Source organism: Rana temporaria, chromosome 4 (assembly GCF_905171775.1).
Source record: "Rana temporaria chromosome 4, aRanTem1.1, whole genome shotgun sequence".
Taxonomy (NCBI): Eukaryota; Metazoa; Chordata; class Amphibia; order Anura; family Ranidae; genus Rana; species Rana temporaria.
In genome coordinates, this window is record NC_053492.1 from 185,261,006 (window position 1) to 185,286,109 (window position 25,104).

Genomic DNA, 25,104 nt, shown 5'->3' on the forward strand with positions numbered 1-25,104 from the left:
GTGATGAAAAATTTTGAAAGCCAGTTTAGAAAACTTTTATGGTGGAGAAGAGGTCAATCACCCAAGGACACACACAGAAAACTTGAGTCCCATGGAGTGGGTGAGGTTATTTGAGGGTTCACTAGGGAAGAGGGAGCTTTTGCCAGTGTCAAGTCACCCAAATGGTAGTGGCCTACAACTCATGGTGTATGACTACATAGCCTAGTGCACTGTTTCTCAACTCCCGTCCTTAAGGCGCCCCAACAGGTCATGTTTTCATTATTTTGCACATGTGATTTGATCAGTTTCACTACCTTAGTAATTGCCACAGCTGGGATATCCTGAAAACATGACCTGTTGTGGCGCCTTAAGGACTGGACTTGAGAAACACTGGCCTAATGTACGGTACTGTACAATTGTGGTAAAACATTTTTGAATAGACATATGCTTTAAAGGATAAGTTCACGTTTATAAATAAAAAATGTCTAAATGCACTTTTTTTTTTGCAGGTAAAAAATTTGCTTTTTTGGGGGGACCAGAAAATCGCTGGTGCCATGCAGGTCTCCTGCAGATTTGTCAGTGTATCTGTGTGCCCGTACACCTGCAAAGGAGAGCTCTGTATACAGTATGAGTGACATAGGCGTGTGTGTGGAGCCCTGACTTCTCAAAGTGACAGCTAGTTTGGGGAACTTCTCCCGATACTGCTGTCACAGGGGGGGGGGTGGTCAATGGGGCTACAGCATTGTGAACACGTTACTTGTTCCACCCTAAAAATGTGAAGCATGAGTCGTGTTGTTCTTATGGATGCTCAAGATTTCTGGCATGTTTTATTAATAAAGTATTATTCAGTACGTACAGTATGTGCAGACTTTAGCTTTTGGATCACACTGTACAATTGTGTGGTAGAGAAGCCAGTCTGTTAAATTGGATATTTCTGGAGTTTATGGTGGTATTGAGGTAGAGTCACTTTCTTATGATGGTTGGTAAGAGTGCTTGTCCCCAGTTTCATTACTAGCCACCAACATAGGGGTTCAGAAAGCAGGAGTTGGTGTGGTGAGGTGTGGCTTTTACAGGAATGAAAGTGACATGAAATCAGAAGAAGAAAGGTCAAAGTGGAGATATAAACACTCTGAAGGCTGACAATTTGCAACAGGTACATCCAAATGCCTACACTAGATTGACATTTCTGGAGAGCACTCTTTTTTTATTCATTGCCTACATCAGATTGGCATTGCTGGAGAGCGCCCTTTACTTATAACAAAAAATTGGTACTTTACCATTACATTTAATGTGGTAGTTCTATTGTACTCCCTACTGGTTCATGCAAAAATGTACTTTAATTGGTTCACAAAAATAGATATATCTTGTAAAGGTCAACAAGAGGTTAAAACCAGGTCACATTTAGGTGCCAACAATGTTAACATTTTAAAAACTACAATAAGGCCTGGTTCACACTTATGCAGGTTGCAGTTGATGCATATTCCAGATTCATTTTGCATTTTTTCAATACACATTTTTGATCCATTGTAAACTATGGAACCAAAACACAACCTGCTGGTCCCTGGCTCTTTCCATAAAATGCACAGATGTTAATTTCGGAATTTCGTTTTTATCTGAAAAATACATTTATTTAGTTACATCCGAAATTCGTTGTTATTTATTTTGTTTTGTTAAAAAATGCATTAGTCCGAAAATCCGAATTAATTAAGGTCGAATCTGTCATTGAAGGCTTATGGTGTCCGTCGAATGTTCTAAGAAGATTCGACAGAGAAGCAGCTAAACTGTACGACGCCGCAGTCGTACATTTCCGATCGAATGTTCCGCCTACAAGCTATAGAAGAATTCTAATATTGTATGACAGTAATAATAATTATATTTATAAATTATTATTACTAGTCAGCCAACATTCAAATTCTTCTATAGCCTATGGGCGAGCATTTGATTGGAAATGTACAATTGCGGCGTCGTACAGTTTAGCTGCTTGTCGAATCTTCTTAGAACTTTCGACAGACACCATAAGCCTTCAATGACAGATTCAATGTTTGTATGTTTTTCACTGCTTCGTCGAATCTTCGTCGTTCATGTCGAATGGTCTACCCCAACACTGTCTCTATATCAAATCTTTTCTCTCTATGTAGAATAATCTTGGACTAATACAGTTACGGTTAGGCACACTCAACCACAGATTCGATAGACACAGATCGCTATTGTCAGCATGATGTCGAATCTCCTATCTATATCGAAATGTTGTAGCAATAAAAAAGAAAATAAAGCATTCTTTTTATGTTGGATCATTTCGGATTCTGCGCGTTAGTTTTTGTTTGTTAAAATGATAACGAAAATACGCAAAATTCGGACGAAAACTAATGCACATGTCTAGACTGTAGTGTATTTTAGCAAAATCGAAGGTGTGAACCAAATGATGTGATAGTGAATACAGAAGTGGATTAATTGGTTTATTTCAAAATTGCCAAGAGTTCAGATTTAGGCATTGTTGTATTCACTTGGATGCCTTGTTAATAATGCAATATTATGACACAATCTAGATTTATGTGGGTGGATTGCCTATTAACAACACAATGGGAATGATAAATTCTAATTTGACTATAATGAATAATGCCCTGTACACACGATCGGTCCATCCGATGAAAACGGTCTGATGGACCATTTTCATCAGTTAACCGATGAAGCTGACTGATGGCGCCTACACACCATCAGTTAAAAAACGATCGTGTCAGAACGCGGTGACGTAAAACACGATGACGTGCTGAAAAAAACGAAGTTCAATGCTTCCAAGCATGCGTCGACTTGATTCTTGAGCATGCATGGATTTTTAACCGATGGACGTGCCCACAGACGCTTTTTTTTTTCTATCGGTTAGGTATCCATCGGTTAAATTTAAAACAAGATTACATTTTTTTAACCGATGGATAAATAACTGATGGGGCCCACACACGATCGGTTTGGTCTGATGAAAACGGTCCATCAGACCGTTCTCATCGGTTTGACTGATCGTGTGTATGCGGCATTATGCAGCTTTCCATGTTGCCATTACATGGCAGAAATGTGGACAATAATGGGAAAGTGTCTCTGGGCATAGAACAATATGTCAACAAGTACAACATACAGTATATATGTGTATCTGAGTAGGTCTGGAATTTATAGATAGCATTATCATGTTATAGAGGACATTTCATATACTGCTCTGATAGGCACTTCCATACAGCCAACCAGCTGCCGTTATTCAGATGATCGGCGCCTCATGTCCGGCCATCTGAATAGAACAGCGCAGTGGTGACAATAACATAGATTCGTGCAATGCATGAATCTATGTTATTAGACTCAGTGGCGGTGAGAGCCAGAGGGGGCGGCGCTCCAGCGTCCTCTATGGACGAACCGCCACTGCAATCATGTATGAATGAATTTTAAATAAAGCAGGGTTTTTACTAGCACATCATTGGCTGGGTAAAGTGAGCACATCTTAACCTTATTCACCAAGCTTATTAACCACTTAAGCCCCGGACCATATTGCTGCCTAAAGACCCAAGGGGTTTTTACAGTTCGGGACTGCGTCGCTTTAACAGACAATTGCGCGGTCGTGCGACGTGGCTCCCAAACAAAATTGGCGTCCTTTTTTCCCCACAAATAGAGCTTTCTTTTGGTGGTATTTGATCACCTCTGCGGTTTTTATTTTTTATATAAACAAAAATAGAGCGACAATTTTGAAAAAAATGCAATATTTTTTACTTTTTGCTGTAATAAATAACCCCCAAAAACATATATAAAAAAAAAAATTTCCCTCAGTTTAGGCCGATACGTATTCTTCTACCTATTTTTGGTAAAAAAAATCGCAATAATCGTTTATCGGTTGGTTTGCGCAAAATTTATAGCGTTTACAAAATAGGGGATAGTTTTTTTGCATTTTTATTTTTTTTATTTTTTTTTACTACTAATGGCGGCGATCAGCGATTTTTTTCGTGACTGCGACATTATGGCGGACACTTCGGACAATTTTGACACATTTTTGGGACAATTGTCATTTTCACAGCAAAAAATGCATTTAAATTGCATTCTTTATTGTGAAAATGACAGTTGCAGTTTGGGAGTTAACCACAGGGGGCGCTGTAGGAGTTAGGGTTTACTTTGTGTGTGTTTACTAGTGTAGGGGGGTGTGGCTGTAGGAATGACGTCATCGATCGTGTCTTCCCTATAAAGGGAATGACGCGATCGATGCGCCGACACAGTGAAGCACGGGGAAGCCGTGTTTACACACGGCTCTCCCAGTTCTTCAGCTTCGGGGAGCGATCGCGACGGAGCGGCAAATAGCCGCGCCGTCGTCCCGGATCGCTCCCCGAGTGGACCCGACCTCCGCATGTACCGGGGGGGGGTCCTAATCGGACCCCCCACCCACGTCTAGCAGAGGACGTACAGGTACGTGGATGTGCCTGTCCGTGCCATTCTGCCGACGTAAATGTACATGAAGAGGTCGGGAAGTGGTTAAACAATCATAATTCTAAGTGAACAGTGGGGTTGATTTACTAAAAAGAAACAGGCTGTTCATTTTGCAATAGAATTTTCCCTTAGCTTAGTGAATGAGGTGAAGTTTTGCTGACTTCCATCATTCAATCACGTGCCAGAAAAAATACAATCTTTTTTATTGTATGTTATTAGCTTGTAAGTGACTTTTTTCCACATGGTCACTAAAGGATTTTTTTTTTTAGCTAAATAGCTTCCTTTACCTTACTGCAGTCCTGTTTTCATGTCCTCATTGTTCGTTTTTGCTATGATGTTGCTGTAATCCTTCTCTGTTCTGAACAGTCTGTTTCCTGATGAAAAAAGTCATGGGAGCTTTCTTTCTGTGGCACTAATCAAGGAGGTGTGATTACTGTGTGTCTTAAACCCCTCAGAACCAATCACTTTCGTTTTACAAACCATCACTGCCCTCTATTGGCTCTGTGTCTCTGTACTTCACAGAAGCATGAAACTAGATGCATAAACAAAACTGAAACTACAGGTACATTATATGATTGATTTGTATCTATTTTTAATCATTTTTAAAAGGAATCAGTTAACTATTATGTCTCTATACCCTGTAAACAGTCATTTCAGCAAAAACATTTTTTTCCTTTACAACTCCTTTAAGTTATGGAAAAATTCTCTTGCATGTGAACAGCTTATTTGCCTTAAGAAAGTCAACACTATTGTCTGTCTATACTAATTGATTAATATAAATGACCTAAATGTATTAGTACTGACAGTAGACCAATCAACATGATGACTGTATTAGTTTACTGCGGAACGTATTAATTGGGTTATTCTTGTTTGTAACAAATTTTTAGGTCATTGTCTCAATACTTTGGGTACAGTCTTTTAACAAATTATATAGACATTTTTTGTAATTATTAACTAGGGTGATTTGGGTATTTTTTGTCGTTTGTTCATAATCTCTATTGTAGTATAACTGTAGTATTGTCTGAATGACTCAAGTACTGCTTGCATAGGCCATTTGGATCATTATATTTACTGGAGCAGCAGCAAAAGAAAAAGTCCTGTTGGATAATTTCAGCATACATTTTGAAACCACACAGCTAAGATATTGTGCATCCAAATGACGCAGATATAAAAGAAAGTAATGCAACAATTTAGCAATAAAATTCTGATGATGATTTTTTTTATTGCCTTGGAACAGATTTGAAATCTTAAATAGCACTGAGTGACGTTAGTGGATAAAAATTATTTATCATCCTGCAAGCTCTCAGTAAAAGGAACTAGTGGCAATCTAATCACTAAAATAGAATTGCAGGCCTTTCTGCTCCATTGTTTACAGGCCCCTTTGCTAGTCTTCCTCTTTATTGTTTGCATTCAAGGTTCTCGTTCTAAGCGGAAGAATTGTGTAAATATTTGCAGGTAATTTATATCAATTTATGTACTAACAGCTCACTTCTGGTTCTCACCAAATAGTCTAAGTTGACATTTGATTTTAGATGATGTATACATGTGGTTCCAACCAGGGCCGTTTGAAGGAATTAGGGGGCCCCAAGCAAAATGCACATGGAGGCCCCGCACGCACAGCGCAGAACCACAGCAAGCGGAAAACCCACAGCCGGGTGGATGGAAGGGGTGATGGTGGGGCAAGATGAATCACTAGTGCCCCAGCATAGCATGACATATAAAAGAGGGCTCCATATGGTGTAGATCAACCAATGAGGTTTATTTAAAAAAAATATCTTACAAATCAGTGTAAATATAGCCAATAAAAGTGATCACAAAATGGTAAAATATGAATAAAAGCAATGTGAAAAGCATAAAGATACCAGCATTTTCCGGGTGCTGGCATCCAGAATGGACTTTCCATCCACCCGGCTGTGCCAGTGAGCTCTCTTCTTTCTATTCACAGTCACTGAGAGACTCTCACCATATAGCATCATTTGTTACAACTTTTGATTGTGTTATCATGCACTTGTGCTTATATATGTGTCACATTCATTTATTATGAGTTGGTGATCCATTATCACTGTGGTCATTCTCACATTCTTTTTACTCCCCCCCCCCATGTTTTGTTCTATTCTCACCTCCCCTTCTTACCTGTAGCGTGGCGGAGCTCCTCTTCCTCCTGTCAGTCAGGTGTCCTGCCGTATTTTTGGAGACTCGGCGTCGCGCATGCGCAGTACAAGGGGGGTCCTTATCCCCCGGGCAGAACTTATTCGGCATAACACCGGCCGGGTCCCTGCAGTACAGGAGATTCAGTTTCCTGTTCCCAGCCGTACTGAAAGGAAGTGAGCACTCAGGGTTTACCTGGGACAGGTAAGCATACAGATGACCGGTTTTCTTGGCAGGAAACACTCTGCCGGGAAACCTGACGAGAAAATAGAGAGCAGGGTTCCTGGCAGGAAAATTGCTAGGGAGCATACATACGGCCGGGATTCCCGGCCAAATGCTCTCCTGGCAGTTTTCCTGCCGGGAAAAATGGTCGTGTGTATGAAGCCTCGCACACACGACCGAGGAACTCGACAGGCGAAACACATCGTTTTCCTCGTCGAGTTCCTTGTTAGGCTGTCGAGGAACTCGACAAGCCGATTTCCTCCCTTCCCGTCAAGAAAATAGAGAACATGCTCTCTTTTTGGCTCGTCGAGTTTCTCGATAGTTTCCTCGACGAAAATGTACACACGACCGGTTTCCTCGGCAAAAAAATATCTCCCAGCAAGTTACTTGCTGGTTTTTGCCGAGAAACTCGGTCGTATGTACGAGGCCTGAGGCTTTAGGCTATTTTCTTTGCTGGACAAATATTTTTGTATTTTATAACGGAGGACGCGCTTTTTGTCACTAGATGTAGCTAAATAGGGAAATCCTATAGCATCATCTAATGGTCAATAAAAAACAATTGACAAGCAGGAAATAGCCTAAAAACATTTGTTCTCTCTCTTTTTTTTTTTTGTATAGTTTATATTGATTGAAAGGTAGTAAATACAAAACTGTTAGATGATAACAATGGCACACAGACCAGCCATACAGAGTTATAGAGTTACGGGTGCCTAGGAAATCTCAACATACTTGAAAGGGGTTGTAAAGGTTTGTTTTTTATTTTCTAAATAGGTTCCTTTAAGCTAGTGCATTGTTGGTTCACTAACCTTTTCTTTTGATTTCCTTTCTAAGGCCCCTTTCACACTGACACGTTTTTCAGGCGGTTTAGCGCTAAAAATAGCGCTGCTATATACCGCCTGAAAAAATTGTGCACTGCAGTCTTCAGTGTGAAAGGCTTTTACACTGAAGCGGTGCGCTAGCAGGACCGCCCCAAAAGTCCTGCTGGCCGCATCTTTGAAGCGTTTTTTTTTCTTTGTCTGAATTTCTCACTTCCTGTTTCTCCTCAGTAAGCTTGCCCCCATCATCTGAGCCATTCTGGCTAGGGGTTAGTCAGCCAGAACAGCTTACTGGGGAGGAACAGGAAGTGAGAAATTCAAACAAGAGGCCGAAAAAGGTTAATACCGCCGGCAATGCTCCTCTACAGAGGTTGATTTCAATAGGAAGGAGCAGTAAACACGCCGTTCCTACACCACTCCAAAGATGCAGCTAGCAGGACTTTTGGAGCGGTGCTGCTAGCACACCGTTTCAGTGTGAAAGCCTTTGGGCTTTCACATTGAAGACTGCAGGGCACGATTTTTTCAGGCGGTATAGCAGCGCTATTTTTAGGGGCCTTAGAAGGGAAATCAAAAGAAAAGGTAAATGAACCAACAATGCACTAGCTTAAAGGAACATATTTAGAAATGAAAAAACAAACCTTTACAACCCCTTTAACTGCACCTGATGGAATGATTACCAAATAAAGTTTCACCTACAGAAAGCAAGCTATAGAAAAACGTAATACAATATCTGTAAGACCATTGCTAAAATAATATAATTTAAATAGTTGTTACACAATCCAGTTTGTAAACTAAAGTGTAACTACGGGCAAAATGAAAAATACTAATATGATGCAGTCTATCCCATCTCTTCTGTAATTTAGTAGATCACCTGTCATTAGATATGACATTGCTTCACATTCTGTAATAGGGTGACAACTTTGTTCTTTCAGTAGTGAAAGTGAACTGCAGCATTTCGACAGGGTAAACACAGATGAACCTGGATTTTAAGTAAGGGACAAACAAATCAAAGCTTAACTCAACTCATTTTCTCCAGCTTGTTCAGGGGCCAAGCTATGAAAATTAAAGATAGAAGCTGATAGGTTGCTATGGACAGCTGCTTGAGATTACATCTGCTCCAGTTTTGATAAATTGCCCTCATAGCATAGCAAAGCAGGACATGGTTCATGAAATACTGTACTCAAGAATGTATTTAACATTTGCCAGTACATTACAGAAAGCTTCTGTAGATAATCCTGCTACACTCAATGTCGCACATGTAACTGACAACACAGAACAAAATATTCTGGTCAATGTACAGCAAATGTACATTTGAAATCTTTCAAGGTATGTAAACTTTAACATATATACTGTATTTGTGAACAATATCAGTAGCTCATTTCATAACCCGGCACGTGTTTTTGGTTACACACATGTTGATATTACTTTTTGTCCCAATGTAAATGGGTATCTGAACAAGCCAAGACCCAGTCATTTAGAGTCCATACACAAAATAAGTCCCCTTCTCTGTTCAAGTTAACTCAGTGTTTCCACAACAAGTCACTAATCGGACTAAAATGTGTTCCTCCACCTGTTGGCTTATTAAATTGCAATGCCCTTTTTTGTTATGTAGAAGTCTATGGAGATCGATTGGTCTTACAGTATATAGGGATGAGCTTTGAGTTCGAGTCGAACTCATGTTCGACTGGAACATTGCCTGTTCGCCTATTCGGCGAACAGCGAACAATTTGGGGTGTTCGCGGCAAAATTCGAAAAGCCGTGGAACACCCTGTTAAAGTCTATGGGAGAAATCTAAAGTGCTAATTTTAAAGGCTAATATGCAAGTTATTGTCCTAAAAAGTGTTTGGGGACCTGGGTCCTGCCCCAGGGGACATGTATCAATGCAAAAAAAGTTTTAAAAACGGCCGTTTTTTTGGGTTATACTTACCTGCTCAATGCAATAGTTTTGCACAAAGCAGTCCAGATCCCCTTCTTTTTGTATCCCCCACTGGTGGTCAAGACTCCACCTTCCGAGTGCCCCCAATAGCAAACCTCACACACAGAGTGTGGATCAGCCCCGCCCCCCACTCTGTCATTAGCTCACTCGCTGTAATTGACAACAGCAGGATCCAATGTCTCCCACTGCTGTGTGAGCCAATGAGGCAAGAGACCTGGGACAGCCAGGTCTCAGGCACATCGCTGGATCGAGATGGGGCTTGGGTAAGTAATAGGGGAGCTGGGGGTAGCTGCAACCAGTAGGTTTTTACCTTCATGCATAGAACACATTAAAGGCTAAGTTCACCTTTGTTCACTTTTTTTTTTCTAAATTTCAGCACGCCTATGTACCAATATAGCATGAATGTACTTATGGAGGTGGTAATATCCTGTTATGGGGGGTTTCTCTGCACCAGGGACTGGAGCATGTGTCAGGATAGAAGGAAAAATGGATGAGGCAAAATACCATCAAATTCTTGAGGAAAATCTTCTGCCCGCTGCCAGAAAGTTGTTAATGGGAAGGAGGTTTACTTTCCATCATGACAATGAACCAAAGCACACAACAAAATGACCACACAGTGGTGGAAGGAGAAAAGGTCTAGATGTGCAAAGTTTGCAGAGACCAGGGCCGATCCACCCTATAGGCTCACTATGCAAGGCGCTTAGGGCCCCGCAAAGCTGCGAAGGGCCCCCCAAATTACTGGTGATAAGTCATTTTCGCCCCCTCACCCCGCTTCTCAACTCGCTGGCTGCATGGGAGAAGTGGTAAGAAATCAGCACCCCCCGCTTCTCAATTTAATGTAAGATGTCATTTCCGACAGCAGAACACCCCCTCCCCCCGCTTCTTAACTTTCTTTAATATGACATGTCACTGTCGTCAGCGCCCCCCGCTTCTCATTTTTAATGTGCCATGTAATTTTGCTTAGGGCCCCAGGGAGGTCTGGATCGGCACTGGCAGAGACATATAACAGACTAAAGGCTGCAATTTAAACAAAAGGTAGATAAAAAAAATACTGACATAAGGGGGTGATCTTCTTTCAAACTCAGCAAAAATTACCACATAGTGGTTGAAGGAGAAAAAGGTGAATGTCCTTGCATGGCCTAGTAAGAGCCCAGACTTAAACCCCATTGAAATTCTGTGGAATGATTTGAAGACTGCAGCCCACAAACAGTCACTATCAAATTTAACTGAACTGGAGCAGTTCTGCAAAGAAGAGTGGGCAAATATTGCAAAGTATAGATGTACAAAGTTAGCAGAGACTAATCCCAATATACTAAAGGTTGTAATTTAAGCAAAAGATGATCCAACAAAATAGAGGGGTGATCCTTTTTCCAAGTCAGTGATTTCTGTTTTTGAATGTTTTTTTTCTGAACTCTTTGTGCAGAGAGTTCCTGTTTATTCACTGTTTAGTGCAGCTCGATTTTTTTTTTTTATGTTCCTGTTCCTTATGTTTTTTATGTCCCTGCCTCCCCTGACTGCAAGTCCCTGATCCACATGACTGTCAAATTAGAATCTGCATCTGTGTTCATACAGTCCCTGTGTCCTCTGAGCATAACATAGGCTGTCTGCACACAGCTCCAGCCACAATTCGCCTAATTCTCACACAGAAAATGGGAAGATATTGTCTTAATATTTTGGGGGTGCAGGCTCGGTCTGGTAGGCTGTACAGGGCCTTGTGATTTTAATAGCAGCCCTGTCTGTGTGACTCAATGCATACTTGCCTTCACTGCAATTTGCTGCTTCTTCCAACTGCTCCTATTGTTTCCTGTATAGGTCTTGCATAATACTGTTTTATTTCAATACAATTACAGAATTACATAGGATCTAGTGTAAAAAGAAATTGTTGCAGGGAAGAAAATCCTTTGATAAATTAAATGTGTAACATTCAATTAGTGTCTGCTGGCTATGGATTCATTAAAATTCAATTTGTAATACACAACATAAGTAAAGATCGATTATTTGACTCATATAGGTCAAGACAATGGTGAAAAGCTGCATCAATTAGATCACATTTATCATTAATGAAATCACACGATATCTATCCCCAGGTGATATCTGACTCGAATGCTTTATCTGTGCTCCGCTCTGCCAGAGGGCTCTGCTGTCACAGATTGAGAACAAAATAAAATGAACATGCTCCAACTGCACAGCTATTCAGAATCCAGTAGCATCAGTATCTCTGTCAATTTCATTTGATAATATTTGCAGACCTAGATAGCAGGTATTTAAATAAAAATGACTGTTTTTTTAAATTTGAAACATTCTGTTGCCCAGGAGCCTAAGACCACTGTAAAGCTGGGTTCACATTTATGCAGTGCAGGACACCGCATCACATTCCTATTCAAATCACATGCGATGTCTGTGCGGTGCAATTTGAGCCATTCATTTGTATGGCTCAAATTGTACTGCATGGTGCAGGTAGGGTGACCACATTTCCAAACTGCCATTCAGGGACACAACCCTCTCTCACCGTCCCCAAAAAAGGGGGGGGGGGAATGTAGTCTCGGGGTTGATGGGGAATTTGGCGGCGGGTTATTTGTCAGGTGAATGTGCCACTTGCCACTAGATGCAGTGCTGCTTGCCACCCATAGCCTGCCACCAGCTGCAGTGCTGCTGTCACTCCCTCTTAGGGTGTCCCGGATTACCCGGGACAGTCCCGCATTCTGCAGGTCTGTCCCGGGCACCTTCACTCTGGGACAATACAGTGTCCCAGAATGAAACTGACACAGGTCCCAGCATGAACCCCTCAGAGCTTAAGATGTGACCGCCCCCCCCCAAAATAGTGAAGAACTAAAGGTCCCAGCGTAGATCTGTGAAATCTATGGGGTCACACCCTTAGATCTCATGGGTTCATGCGGGGAGTTTCAAAATGGGGGGGGGTCACATCTTTAGATATCATCGGTTCATGCTGGGATTTGTAGTCCTTTACCTTGGGGGGGTGTGACCTCCCGAAAATTAAGGACTACAGGTCCCAGCATGAACCCTCCCCCCAACTAGTGAAGAACTACAGGTCCCAGGATGAACCGGTAAAAACCATGGGGGGGTGGTCACAATTATTTTTTATAAAAAGTTATCTTTTTTTAGAAAGGGGGGGGGGTGTCCCTGAATGGCAGTTTGGAAATGTGGTCACCCTACTCCCTCTGCATGAGCCACGTGTGTAGAAGGAAAGGAGTGGCATCACTATCTGGAGAGTGAAGGTCTCACCAGTACCTGCTGCTTGCCGCTGGGTGCTGGAGAAGGAGGAGGTGCCAAGGTGGGTGGGGACAGCAGTGCTGCACAAGGCGCAGGCTTAGCTCCTGGCCTCACTGTCTGAGAGTAAATTGTCACTGGATGCAAGATGCCAGGCAGCGCTAGCAAAAAGTTTCGGAAATGTAGTTATTAGTTAGTAGGGGGTGGCTGTGACCTTTATTTCATTCCGGGACATTGTATTGTCCCAGAATGAAGGTGCCCGGGACCAGGGACAGACATGTCAATTGCGGGACAGTCCCAGGCAATCCGGGACACGTGGGCACCCTAGTCAGGGAACAGTCCAGCAACTTTGTTTTATTGTCTATTAGGGGTATTCAACTTGGATAGGGTTAGGGATAGGGGTATTATGGGATGTCCACTTGACTTTTCAGCAAAAGCAACTCTTCATGGACACAACTATATACAGGCCATATACACTTCTCTTCTGCCTCCTGCACAAATCTTGTTTGCAGAACACTCAAGCCCAGCTGGGACCCTGGTTAGAGGGATCTGACAAGGCACTCATATTGTCAGGGTCAGCGTCTAAGGTGACCAGACAAATCTAGGGGGCGCTATTTCAAATTTAAGGGATGTCTGGGCCAGTACTTGGGCCCAGACCTGTTTGATTGATACAAATTTGCCTCTGCTCTGGTTGTGATACTATCTGGTAGTTTTCCCTTGTTGCTTGTGGGTGGCGTTACCATCTCGGGCTTATGTTGGAACGCAACCCTTTGGGCTGATTATTGGGCTGATTATGCTAATTTCCCATCTCATAATTTGCTTCTAAGCATGCATGTTTTTTTTTTCACCCCGTTAAAGCGTACACACGACCATTTTTCACGACGAGAAAAAATAGAGCAGGTTCTAAATTTTTAATGGCCATTTCTCTCGTCGAGAAAAAATCTCTGGAGCCTACACACGCCCGTTTTTAATAACCAATTTAAAAAATTGCATTTTTCTCGTCATGAAAAACGGTCGTGTGTACGCGGCATTAGAGTCTGCAAAAGACTTGAGACTGGGGGGAGGTTCACCTTCCAGCAGGACAACAACCCTAAACATACATCCAGATCTACAATGGAATGGTTTAGGTCAAAGCATATCCATGTGTTAGAATGGCCCAGTCACAGTCCAGACCTAAATCACATTGAGAATCTGTGGCAAGACTTGAAAATTTCTGTTCACAGACACTCTCCACATCCAATCAGAGCTTGACATATTTTGCACAGAAGAATGGGCAAAAATGTCCGGGCCAGATCCACAGACAGACTACGCCGGCGTATCTACTGATACGCCGGCGTACTTTCAAATTACCCGCGTCGTATCTTTAGTTTGAATCCTCAAACCAAGATACGACGGCATCTGGGTTTGATCCGACAGGAGTACGGCTTCGTACGCCTTCGGATCTTAGATGCAAAACTTTGGCGTCCTCTGGGTGACGTTCGTGTCGTTTTCCGCGTCGGGTATGCAAATTAGCGATTTACGACGATCCACGAACGTACGCGCGGCCGTCACATTCTGTTACGTCATCTCTAGTCGGCTTTTTCCGGCGTATAGTTAAAGCTGGTGTTTTGCGGCGTATAGTTAGAATTGCCATGTTAAGTATGGCCGTCGTTCCCGCGTCGAAATTTGATTTTTTTTTTTTTTTGCGTAAGTCGTCCGTGAATCGGGATGGACGTAACTCACGTCTAAATTAAAAAAATGTCGTCCTAGCGACGTCTATTAGCGCAATGCACGTCGAGAAATTTCGGGACGACGCATGCGCAGTTCATTCGGCGTGGGGACACGATTCATTTAAATGAAACCCGCCCCCTAATCGCCGATTTGAATTCCGCCGCCAGAAATACACTACGCCGCCATAACTTACGGCTCGGAATCGTTGAGGATTCGAAATTCCGCCAGGTAAGGTACGGCGGCGTAGCGTATCTCTGATACGCTGCGCCCATCTATTTCTCTCTGGATCTGGCCCTCCCTCTCTAGATGTGCAAAGCTGGTAGAGACATCCCCAAAAAGACTTGCAGCTGTAATTGCAGTGAAAGGCGGTTCTACAAAGTATTGATATTTTTCACATATTAAAAAATTTATTATTTTCCTTCCACTTCACAATTATGTGCAACTTTGGTTGTAACGTGACAAAATGTGGAAAATTTCAAGGGGTATGAATACTTTTTTAAGGCACTATAAAACTTCCCTCTTCCTCCCTATAGAAAACAATAGTATAATAAGCAATGGGCAGACTAGATTCACAAAAGACTGAAGTTATCAAACAAAGCTGCTTTCTTTTTATAAGGAAGTAAAACCTTAGACAAAGGAGTGCCTGTGAATATAATACACCTGGACATTGCAAAAGTGTCTGACACAGTTCTCCCACACTGGCTCATGTGTAAGGGAAAGTCTACAGGCTTGTCTGTAAACGGATAGAAAACTGGCTAAAAGATCAGGAGCGCTAACAGATTACATGCAGCAGAATCAGTTTTCTCGGCGGCCTCTTTAATACAAAGTCCCGCCTCCTATGATGGACAGAACAGTCAACCAATGGCAGTGCAGGAGACGGGACTTCCTATTACAGAGGCAGCTGTACAAACAGGTACCTCCCCTATATGTACGGCACTCATCCCGCCTCCTCCCTGTCCGATAGTTTAGTCCGATACGTATTCTTCTACATATTTTTGGTAAAAAAAAAAAAGCAATAACCGTTTATTGATTGGTTTGCGCACAATTCATAGGGGCAGATCCACATACATACTCTGCGCCCGGCGCAGATGTAAGATACGCTACGCCGCTGTAACTTACTTGGCTTTGGTTTGAATCCTCAACGAATTTGCGCCGTAAGTTACAGGGGCGTAGTGTATCTCTCGCGGCGTAAGGGCGCGGAATTCAAATTGGGTGGGTAGGGGGCGTGTTTCATTTAAATGAAGCGCGTCCCCGCGCCGAACGAACTGCACATGCGCCGTCCTTAAAAACTCCCAGGGTGCATTGCTCCAAATGACGTCGCAAGGACGTCATTGTTTTCAACGTGAACGTAAATGGCGTCCAGCCCCATTCACGGACGACTTACGCAAACGACTTAAAATTTAAAAAATTAGACGCGGGAATGACGGCCATACTTAACATTGAGTACGCCACCATATAGCAGCTTTAACTATACGCCGGAAAAAGCCGAACGGAAACGACGTAAAAAAATGCGACGGCCGGTCGTACGTTCGTGGATCGTCGGAAATAGCTAATTTGCATACTCGACGCGGATTACGACGGGTACGCCTGTTGGATCTAACACAGATGCCATCGTATCTTTTTTTGTGGATACCAAAACAAAGATACGACGCGCAAAATTTGAAATTACGCGGCGTATCAAGAGATACGCCGGCGTAATTTCTTTGAGGATCTGCCCCATAGAGTCTACCAAATAGGGGATGATTTTATGGCATTTTTACTAATATTTTTTTTTTCCAGTAATGGTGGCGATCAGCGATTTTTATCATCACTGCGACATTATGGCGGACACATCGGACACTTTTGGGACCATTGAAATTTTTACAACGAACATTGCTATAAAAATGCACTGATTACTGTAAAAATTATACTGGCAGTGAAGGGGTTAACCAGGAGGGGGCGCTGTAGGGGTTAAGTGTTCCCTAAGGCAGTGATTCTCACTTTGGGGGGGCGTGTGACGTCACTGATCGTCGTTCCCTATGACAGTTAACAGACGATCAGTGACAGGCTCACTAGGAAGCACGGGGAGCGGTTTGTTTACACTTACCTCTCCCCGTTCTTCCTCTCTGTGACCCGATCGCGGGACACCGGCGGCGTTCGGGTCCGCTGTTCCCGCAGGAACGGTCACGGAGAAGGGAACCGGGTCGCGAGCGCGCCGTCGGCGGCACGCTCACGACCCACGGCTGGGATCTTAAAGGGGACGTACATGTACGCCCTTGTGCCCAGCTGTGCCATTCTGCAGACGTATATCTGCATGCGGCGGTCCTCAAGTGGTTAACGTCCCGCAAGCGCATCGCTCCAGTGTGAAAGCACTCAGGCTTTCACACTAGAGTGACAGGAGTGGTGCTTTGCAGGCGCTATTCTTAGTGTGAAAAGTGGAGCTCCACCCTGAAAAAAAAAAATCCAAAATGCTGCAAAAAATTTTTTTTATTTTTATACATACCAGAAGTGCCCGTTGCTAGGCAGGTCATCCTAATCTGCCACTTCCTGATCCGCAGTCTTTTTTTTTCTTCTCCTCCTCGGGGTGCCTCCTGGAGAAGGGGGAGCGGTGTCTTCTGGGACCTTGTGTGTGTCCCCAAGGAGACATCGCCCATTCACATAGCGCCGCACGGCTCGCGGATGCGCAGTAGGGAATCAGGCGGTGAAGCCGCAACGCTTCACTTCCTGATTCCCTCACCGAGGATGACGGCGGGGCAGCCGAGACCCGAGCGATTGCTCGGCTTCGGGTGCCGTCATCGCAGGCACCCTGGACAGGTAAGTGTCCTTATTAAAAGTCAGCAGCTACAGTGTTAGTAGCTGCTGACTTTTAATTTTTTTTTGTAACTGGACCTTCACTTTAAGTGCCTTTGTATGAAACTAGCCCAAGGGCCGGATCAAAAAAAAAAAAAAACAGAAAAGGGCCACATCTGGCCCCGCAGGATGCAGTTCGGAGACCACTGTTTTACAGCAATGAAAATCAATTGACCAGAATGGAAAATACCACATTTGGTCACTAGATGGCGCTAAGTATAATACTTAGCGCCATCTAGTGGCCAAATGCAGTATTTTCCATGTAAATCAATTAAAAACATTTGACCAGCACAAGAAAAAACCTAACAACATTGGGCTAGATTCAGGTACGAGATACGACGGTTGCGGCGTCGTATCTATGCGCCCGATTCTTAGAATCAGTTACGCATAGATTTAAATAGGATCCGACCAGCGTAAGTCTCTTACGCCGTCGTATCTTAGTTGCAATTTTACGCTGGCCGCTAGGTGGCGCTTCCGTCGATTTAGGCAAGGAATATGCTAATTAGGTAGATACGCCGATTCACAAACGTACGTACGCCCGGCCCATTTTTTTACGTCGTTTACGTTAGGCTTTTTCCTGGCGTAAGGTTGCTCCTGCTATATGAGGCGTACGCAATGTTAAGTATGGACGTCGTTCCCGCGTCGAATTTTGAAATTTTTACGCCGTTTGCGTAAGTCGTTCGCGAATAGGGCTGTACGTAAGTTACGTTCACGTCTAAAGCATTGACGATTTGCGACCGAATTTCGAGCATGCGCACTGGGATCCTTTTAAGAACGGCGCGAATGCGCCGTACGTAAAAAAACGTCAAATACGTGGGGTCACACTAAATTTATATAAAACACGCCCACATCATCCAAATTTGAATTAGGCAGGGCTTACGCCGGAGCACATACGTTACGCCGCCGTAACTTAGGGCGCAAGTTCTTTCTGAATACGGAACTTGCGCCCTAATTTACGGCGGGGTAACGTATGTGCTCCGGCGTAAGCAATCCATCTGTGTCCCCCAAAGCCGAACCATCCATTCAGGATAGAAATAACCTAAAAGCTCATTAGAAGTACAAAGTTGTTCAGGCAAGCATTAGAGGACAGCACGTCGGTATGTAAATATAGAGTCGGGCTCGTTTTTCGCTCCAGCGACGCCCACAATGGAAATGTACGCCCGGTGTTTCCAGGATGATTCAGGACAGAACATCATTATGGGACCTGTGCAGCTCGGCTAATAGAAACCAGGTTGGGGTTTCTGAAGGATTTCGGCTCTCGTCTGTTTACAGGGCATCGGTTTTCTGTACTCGGAGGTATTTTTATGACGGGAACAATGGAAAGTGTTCAACACGTGTTCTGTTCAGCACTAAACATGGTTTGTTCTCATTCATTCGGAGTTTTACTAGATGGACTTTTTTCAAGCTGACTATGAAAAACTAAAGGATGTCGGTGCCAAGAACTCCCGTGCCTGAGGCACAAATGGCGCTGTGGGCGGGATTCCAGGATAAGTCAATATTGTCTGAATCCAACTTTAACCACTTAAGGACCGCCTCCTGCACATTTACGTCGGCAGAATGGCACGGCTGGGCACATGCACGTACAGGTACGTCCTCTTTAAGTGCCCAGCCGTGGGTCCGCGACCCGGTCCGAAGCTCCGTGACCGCGGGACCCGATCGCCGCTGGAGTCCCGCGATCGGTCCCCGGAGCTGAAGAACGGGGAGAGCTGTGGGTAAACACGGCTTCCCCGTTCTTCACTGTGGCGCCGTCATCGATCGTGTGTTCCCTTTTATAGGGAAACACAATCGATGACGTCACACCTACAGCCACACCCCCCTACAGTTAGAAACACAGATGAGGTCACACATAAACCCTTCAGCGCCCCCTTGTGGTTAACTCCCAAACTGCAATTGTCATTTTCACAGTAAACAATGGGGTAGATTCAGGTACCTTTTGCGGCGGCGTATCTCCATATACGCCGCCATAATTGAATTCCGCGCCCGCGTAGTGTTACACTGATTCACAAAGGCAGTTACGCTGAAAAAATAGGCTTCCTCCACCGAGGTAACTTGATTGCGGCGGCGTAGAATTGTGTGCAATATAACTTTGGCCGCTAGGGGCGCTTCCGTTGTTGTCGGCGTAGAATATGCTAATTTCTTAGATACGCCGATTCACAAACGTACGTGTGCCCGGCGTTCGTTTTTTTACGTCGTTTGCGTTAAGGCTTTTTCGGCGTAAGGCTGCTCCTGCTATTAGGAGGCGCAGCCAATGTTAAGTATGGACGTTGTTCCCGCGTCGCGATTTGAAAATTTTACGTCGTTTGCGTAAGTCGTCCGTCAATGCCGCTGGACACCATTTACGTTCACGTCGAAACCAATGACGTCCTTGTGACGTCATTTACTGCATTGCACGTAGGGAAATGTTAGGGACGGCGCATGCACAGTACGTTCGGTGCGGGAACGCGCCTAATTTAAATGATCCACGCCCCCTACCAGATCATTTGAATTACGTGCGTTTGCGCCGGCCCCTTTTACGCTACGCCGCCGCAACTTACGGAGCAAGTGCTTTGTGAATACAGTGCTTGCTCCTGTAATTTACGGCGGCGTAGCGTAAAGACGATACGCTGCGCCGCCGTATCAGTGCGCGCCCCTACCTGAATCTACCCCATTGCATTTTTATAGAATTTTTTGCTGTGAAAATGACAATGGTCCCAAAAATGTGTCAAAATTGTCCGAAGTGTCCGCCATAATGTCGCAGTCACGAAAAAAAAATCGCTGATCGCCGCCATTAGTAGTAGTAAAAAATTTTTTTTTTATAAAAATACAATAAAACCCCCTATTTTGTAAACGCTATACATTTTGCGCAAACCAACCGATAAACGCTTATTGCGTTTTTTTTTTACCAAAAATATGTAGAAGAATACGTATCGGCCTAAACTATCTTTTTGGGGGATATTTATTATAGCAAAAAGTAAAAAATATTGAATTTTTTTCAAAATTGTCGCAAAAAATAAAAACCGCATAGGCGATCAAATACCACCAAAAGAAAGCTCTACTTGTGGGAAAAAAAGGACGCCAATTTTGTTTGGGAGCCACGTGGCACGACCGCGCAATTGTCAGTTAAAGCGACGCAGTGCCGAATCGCAAAAACTGTCCGGGTCCTTTAGCTGCCTAAAGGTCCAGGTCTTAAGTGGTTAATGTGTTTTCTTCTTTGAATCTCGGTGTGCTTTGTGTATTTCTTCCAGATCTGTGCAGTAATCCATTGTGAGATATTACCTCTGTAATAAAGACCGGCCACTGCTGCTCTCTCTGCTTGTGCAGAATGACTGGTCTTGTCTCCTCCCCCTATTGAAGTCTTCTGTAGTGGGTGGAGCTTGCTGGGCCCCTCCTACAGCTCTGCTCTGTGCACAGGCTATGTATAGCATTGTGATGATATCACCACTACTTTCACAAGGTAATATCTGGATTTGCAAAGATGTTTGGTGCACACAATATAGAAATACACTCAACGGACACCAGCGCCCATCAAATGCAGCCTCACCAGCGCCCATCAAATGCAGCCTCACCAGCGCCCATCAAATGCAGCCTACCAGCACCCATCAAATGGGTGCTGCTGAGGTGCATGACGGTTAGTTACATGTAAACACAGGGTCTGCAGGTGAGTCATCCATACACAACAATAGGGCAGAGCTGGGCAGCATTAGTAGCATCACTTCACACTGAGATATCAGGACACAGCAAAGGACTAAAACTTCAAGGGAATTTAAACTGGGATAATTGGCAAGTATGAGGCAGCTGCTTTGGGCCCCACAACAATGACAGGGCCCAGGGCAGCTTCCCCTTTTGCCCTGCCTAAGGCCTCGTACACACGACCGAACATGTCCGCTGAAACTGGTCCGTCGGACCAGTTCCCGCGGACATGTTCGGTCATGTGTAGGGCCGACCGGACAATTTTCCGGCGGATCGGACAGGTTTCCAGCGGACAACTGTTTCTTAGCATGCTGAGAAACATGTCCGCTGGAACCATGTCCGCCGGACATGTCCGATGTCAGTATGACTCATCGGACATGTCCGCTGGCCCGAGAACCCGCGTATGACGTCAAATTGATTCGACGCATGCGTGGAAGCTTTGAACTTCCGCGCCAGAGAACGTCGGTGTCGTATACGTCACCGCGTTCTCTGTCCGCGGGGATTTTGGTTTGATGGTGTGTACAACCATCAGACCAAAATCCGGCAGCGTACATGTCCGATGAAAATGGTCCGGCGGACCATTTTCATCGGACAAATCCGGTTGTCTGTACGCGGCCTTAAAGATGGCCCTGGCCATTCCACGAGCAGACGCAATTTAAAGCATCACATATTAGGTATCTATTTACTCAGCGTAACATCATCTTTCACATTATACAAAAAAATTGGGCCAACTTTAATGTTTTTTTTTTTACAATCTATGAAAGGTTTTTTTTTCCCCTAAATAAATAGCGTTTGAAAAACCACAATGAAAAGTCGATTTTTACATGTAGGAACGAAGTGTCAGAATTGGCCCAGATACAAAGTGGTTAAAGTATATTTTTTTCACCAAAAATTACGTTTGAAAAACCACTGCGCAAAAACCATATGACATAAAAAAAATTGCAACGACCACCATTTCATTCTCTAGGGTCTCTGCTAAAAATAATATATAATGTTTGGGGGGTTCTAAGTGATTTTCTAGCAAAACAAAAATACAGATTTTTATTATAAATAACAAATGTCAGAAAAAGACCCTGGCCCGGATTCAGATAACAGTTACGACGGCGTATCTCCGGATACGCCGTTGTAACTCTGAGGCCCCGTACACACGATAGAATCCATCCGCTGAAAAATCTCAGCGGATTGGTTTCAGCGGATAGATTCTATGGTGTGTACATTCCTGCGGATATTTATCCGCGGAAATTTCCCAATTCCAGCAGATAAAAATTTGTAGACATGTCTACAAATCTATCCGCTTGAATCGATCCCAACGGATTGATCCGCTGGTCTGTACAGACTCACCGGATCAATCCGTCCGAAGGGATCCCCCGCATGCGTCGTAATGATTCGACGCATGCGTGGAATTCCTTATATGACAGCGTCGCGCTTGTCGCCGCGTCATCATCGCGGCGACGGCGCGACACGTCATCGCGAGGGGATTTTGGCGCGGATTTCGATCCTATGGTGAGTACACTCCATCGGATCCAAATCCGCGGATAAATCCTCTCGTGTGTACTAGGCCTTAGTGTGCGGGGTCGTATCTATGCGCCTGATTCATAGAATCAGTTACGCATAGATTTCCCCAAGAGCCGACCGGCATAAGTCTTTTACGCCGTCGTATCTTAGGCTGCATATTTACGCTGGCCGCTAGGTGGCGCTTCCGTAGATTTCCGCGAGGAATATGCAAATTAGGTAGATACGCCGATTCAGAAACGTACGTCCGCCCGGCACATTTTTTTACGTCGTTTACGTTAGGCTTTTTCCGGCGTAAAGTTACCCCTGCTATATGAAGCGTATCCTATGTTAAGTATGGACGTCGTTCCCGCGTCAAATTTTTAAAATTTTACGTCGTTTGCGTAAGTCGTTCGCGAATAGGGCTGTACGGAAGTTACGTTCACGTCTAAAGCATTGACGATTTGCGGCGTAATTTCGAGCATGCGCACTGGGATTTTTTCCCGAACGGCAAATGCGCCGTTCGTAAAAAACGTCAAATTCGTGGGGTCACAATTAATTAAAATAAAACACGCCCACATCATCCACATTTGAATTAGGCGGGCTTACGCCGGACCACATACGTTACGCCGCCGTAACTTAGGGTGCAAGTTCTTTCTGAATACGGAACTTGCACCCTAATTTACGGCGGCGTAACGTATCTGAGATACGTTACGCCCGCCGAGAGATACACCATTGTATCTGAATCCGGCCCCCTGGTCTTCAAGTGGTTAAAAATTGTGCTTAGGAGAATCAGTGGTGTGAATGAGCGCTGTCCGGCATGTGAAGAATTTTCATTGTAGAGGAAAGTAAATTGTAGGGAGCGATTTTATCACCGATACACATCCAGAGAGTGTTACTGGGAGAGAAGTGAATTTTCGGATCTATTGTACATTCAGGCCGTATTTGGCTGTTAGGCCTGAAGATTCGTCATTCTCTGCATAGTTCCAGCAGGCAGCAACATGTCAGACAATTATGAAGATACATTGTAACACATCAAACAGTAAATCTCAGGAAAGAGGGAAACGGGATCAATTATTTTTGTTGCTGAGACATACAATAGGTGCTTCCTATTGTGGGGTGACAACGCTCTGCCCTTGTCCCCTAAATGTGCTCCAGTGTTGTCACCTAGTACTTGATTGTTAGGGGTTAAAGCCGACCTCCAGCCTTCAGTCTTGTACAGTTGTACATGTTCCTCTTCTAGACTGAAATGGCTTACTCTGATTTCACTGCACACTGTGAGCTTCTCACAATGTGCATTAGAAGCTGCAGCAAGTCAGAGAGAGTCCTTTACAATCACTAACTACTGTATATACTCAAGTATAGGCCGACCCGAAAAAAAAAGAACTCAGATCTCATATTTACATTATAATGCAATAAAAATGAAGGGCCAGATTCACGTAGCTCAGCGGATCTATAGATCCGCTCGAACTACGTGAATTAAGATCCGCTCCCGCAAGTTTAGGAGGCAAGTGGCTAATTCACAAACCACTTACCTCCAAACTTGCGGCGGCGGATCCTAAATCCCCCGGCGGAATTCAAATTCCGCGGCTAGGGGAGTGTACTATTTAAATCAGGCGCGTTTCCGCGCCGATTTAAATGCGCATGCGCCGTCCGGGGAATTTCCCGGCGTGCATTGCTCCCACTGACGTCACTAGGACGTCAGTGGTTGCGACGTGAGCGGGACTTGCGACGCGCGTGTTCGTGAATCGGCGTACGCAAACGACGTTGGAAAATTCAAATTCGGCGCGGGAACGCCGGCTATACTTAACATTGGCTGCGCCTGATGAAAGCAGGGGTAAGTATACGACGGGAAAACCGATACGGAAACGACGTAAGAACACTGCGACGGGTCCGCGTACGTTCGTGAATTTGCGTATCTCGCTGATTTACATATTATTTATCGTAAATCAGCGGGAACGCCCCCGGCGCCATTTTTAAATTGAAAAAAAGATCCGACAGTGTAACACAGTGTAACACTGTCGGATCTAGCCCTATCTATGCGTAACTGATTCTATGAATCAGGCGCATAGATAGGACCAGTGTAAGTCAGAGATACGACGGTGTATCAGGAGATACACCGTCGTATCTCTTTGTGAATCTGGCCCGAAGTGTCATTTAAAAAAAAAAAAAAAAAAGGCTCTTTAAGAGCATTGGGCAGAAGTGATGTTTGATATGGTGACAGGTGGGGGGTCATCTTCCCCTCACTCATCTCCCTACCAAGCCAGCAGTAGGATGTGATCGCCCTCCGCCACTACCGACAGCATCCGGTAAGCAGTGGAGGGCACAGGTAAGCGACAGGAGGGGGGGGGGCACTCTCCCGCCACCTATAAAAGTTTTCTTGTGGCGAATCCGTCGCAGAGACTACTTTTATCTGAAAGAGGACCGCTCGCTGAAGAAAAGGATACCAGGGTTATGGCAGCTAGCTACTACCATAACAATGGAATTCCTCTTCAAAGTACCGACATAAAATGGTTAAGGGTTGAAACAAATGAACAATATAGTTTGGCAGTGAAAGAGTTAAATCGCATTCACAATAACTGTCACTTCAAGAAAAACATTGTTATTACGGGAGATAAATCCCTA